The sequence below is a fragment of the Palaemon carinicauda genome, chromosome 20, assembly GCF_036898095.1.
Source record: "Palaemon carinicauda isolate YSFRI2023 chromosome 20, ASM3689809v2, whole genome shotgun sequence".
In the NCBI taxonomy this organism is placed as follows: Eukaryota; Metazoa; Arthropoda; class Malacostraca; order Decapoda; family Palaemonidae; genus Palaemon; species Palaemon carinicauda.
In genome coordinates, this window is record NC_090744.1 from 56,068,589 (window position 1) to 56,072,014 (window position 3,426).

Sequence of the window (3,426 nt, forward strand, 5' to 3'; positions counted from 1 at the left end):
TATATATAACGGATTTTGAGCGAAGCGAAAAATCTACTTTTGGGTGAGATGGCCATGTCGTCCTGATGGAAGTTCCTATAGGGTAGCTTCCTAGGGTATATTACAACTATGGCGATATTCCCAGAGAATTTACCTTAAGGTACCCAGAATTCTAACTCCTGGAGCGAATATCCCTAATGAAAGGGATATCGCGACATATCAGAGGACGTATTCTTGACACGCCACATGGCAATCTGCACCCCAAACAGAGATAACACATCGAAGGGGTCAATTGGCAAGAAAACGAAAATGAGAAAGAAAAAGGGAGAGCCGCTCCCAAGGCTCCCTTTTCTCCCATTTCGTAAGCGTGCATTGCGCCAATCCTGGCGCCATCTGTATTCCTTGTAGCGATACACGAGGTGCTACAGATACTGTATTTAGGGAGGGGTCCTACAGCCCTTTCATAGAAAGGGAAGGGCGGGTCCATCAGGACGACATGGCCATCTCACCCAAAAATAGATTTTTCGCTTCGCTCAAAATCCGTTTTTTGCGCTCAAGCCATGTCGTCCTGATGGAAGTATACCAGAGCATTACTGTATCTGTGGATTCTCAGAACGTGCCGTACTCCCCGGAGGTAATTCCCCGGTCGACTAGACCTAGAGACCTAAGATGTTACCGTTATACATCTTTTCAACTAACCATGAACCATGTTAGAGCTTCCTGCCCCCTACAGGGAAGAGTTCTACTAGACTCTGGGAAAGTCTCGAAGAGTACATATACCTATGTATGAATACCAGGCAAGCCAATATAGTGGTCTCACCCTATATTAAGTAAAGCATAGTTTGCAAAGAACCACTGCGTCAATATGAAATATCGACCAGTTCTCCGCACAATACTTGTATTGGACAAAGGTTTATATCCGCATAGGAGAAAGCTGTAAATCCGCCACCATCACCTTATGGGGTGGAATCCTCCCGCTAAGGGAAAGCATAAGCCAATGCAACATCAGCTTGCGTAAAGGAACAATCTATTAGAATTATCCCAGATAAATATACATAGAATGAATGCTCAATTATATCAATAAATTGACACAGGTGAAGGAGACGCAATGTTCTTAAGAACAAGTTTATTGACAGACAATAAACAGACAGCTTAACAACAATTATATATATATATATATATATATATATATATATATATATATATATATATATATATATATATATATATATATATATATATATATATGTGTGTGTGTATAAGAAGAGGATAACCAAAACTTTAAGCATAAGTATGATAGTAAACAGAAACTTGTTTATCTGAAAGAAAAACATTAGTGCCACTTTTAACACACCGAGGTATCAAAGTCAGAAAAGTCTGTATTACTAATCAGTTACATTAGCGTTAGAAACGCTCAGCACACATGTCTGCACTTATGCTAGGTTCACCTTTGGAAGTGGAACAGTCAACGTGGGCACCTCAGTGCCCTCACTTAGTTTGTAGCACAGTATGTAACTACACACTCACCCTGGAATTAATCGTCCCAATTAAAACCACTGTTCCTCGCAGAGTTAAACAGCAGGGTTAACGACGCAACCCACTGCTACCACAGATCTCTTTAGTTGCTCCACTTGCTTCGCATAGTGGCGAAAGAACACTCTGGAAGACTTCCAGCCAGTGTATGAACGAAGATGTTCAAAATCCATACAATTAAAGAAATTTAAGGATGAAGCAACTTTCTTTGGATCGTGACCTGCGGGTGTACTGTCAGGATCCGCTCTGCGAATAAAATATGTGATTTTCGCCCTGAGTTGATTCAGTGATAAATTTGAGCCTGATGTTTCTCCCCTGAATAGTTGACCACCCTTGAAGTCTGAAGTTCTTTGAAGATAGACCTTTAGGCATTCTACTGGACATAGAGATGCATCTTCTTTCAGAGGGCAGATTCTCCAGGGACCCCACCTGTTGGTGGGTAACTCATTCTTGGCGAGAAACGTAGGATCCGGAAACAGGTTCAGCTCTCCCCCATCCAGGAACTGAACACGACCTCCCTCTCTCGAGAGGGCTACAATCTCACTAACCCTGGCCCCAGACGGGAGTGCAAATAGGAAAATAACTTTTTGGGTCAAATCCTTTAACGCACACTCCTCATTGCTCAACAGAGAAGCGAAATGAAGAACTTTGTCTAAAAACCATGAAATGGGCTTTGGAGGTGCTGAAGGTCTGAGCCTAGCGCAGGCTTTCGGAACTTTATTAAAGATCTCGTTAGCGAGGTCGACCTGGAAGGCATATAGAATGGGTCTTGTCAAAGCAGACTTACACGTCGAAATCGTGTTAGCTGCCAACTCTTGACCATGGAAGTGGATGAAGAAAGATAAGCAGAAGTCCGTCGAGATCTCCTGCGGATACTTTGCCTTGACAAAGGCCACCCATCTTCTCCAAGAGGACTCATATTGCCTTTTAGTAGATTTGCACTTATATTCCACTAGGAAGTCTATGCTGGCTTTCGAAAACCCGAAACGCTTTCTCACCGCTAGGGAGAGAAAATCATGAGCTGCAGGGTCCGGGTTTTCTGTAATGAAGCGCAGACAGTAGACTTCTGGACTCGCTGGGTCAGAACTGGATCTGGTAGCGGTAGAAACTTCAGCTGTAGTTCCAATGCCAGGGGGAACCACACGCTGTTCGGCCACTTGTGGGTCACTATTGCCGCTACCCCCTTGAAGGATCTCAGTTTGTTGAGGACCCTCAACAGAAGGTTGTGAGGAGGGAACAGATAAATCCTGGACCATCTGTTCCAGTCGAGGGACATCGCGTCCACTGCTTCCGCTAAGGGGTCCTCGTACGGGGACACGTACAGGGGCAACTTCTTGTTGTCTTTCGTCGCAAAGAGGTCTATCTGCAGTTCTGGGACTTGACTCAAGATGAAGGAGAATGATCTGGCGTCTAGGGACCATTCCGACTCTATCGGTGTGAACCTGGATAGAGCGTCCGCTGTCACATTGCGGACTCCTTGAAGGTGAACTGCCGACAGGTACCACTTCTTCTTTTCCGTCAATCGGAACTTTTTTCCGATGAGAGTGACCTCCCCATCCCTCCTTCGAGGCGTCTGAGTGAATTGTCACCAACGGGGGAGGTGGCTGAAGAAGAACCGACTTCTTTAGATGTCTGGCTTGGGACCAAGGCCTGAGAAGAGTACGTGGCCGAAGCGGAACTGGTCTTTTCAGATCTCTTCGCGCGTTTGATGCATAACTTCTCCAAACTCCGGTTGCATCCTTTAGCTGTGCTCTTAGCACAGGGTTTGTCACCGAAGCAAACTGGAGAAAACCCAATACTCTCTACTGCTCGCGTCTTGATATCCTTTCGGATTCTAGAAGTCTCTTGACAGAACCCGCTATCTCCTTCCTTTTCTTCGCCGGGATGGAGAAACGGTGTGACATTAGGTCCCAG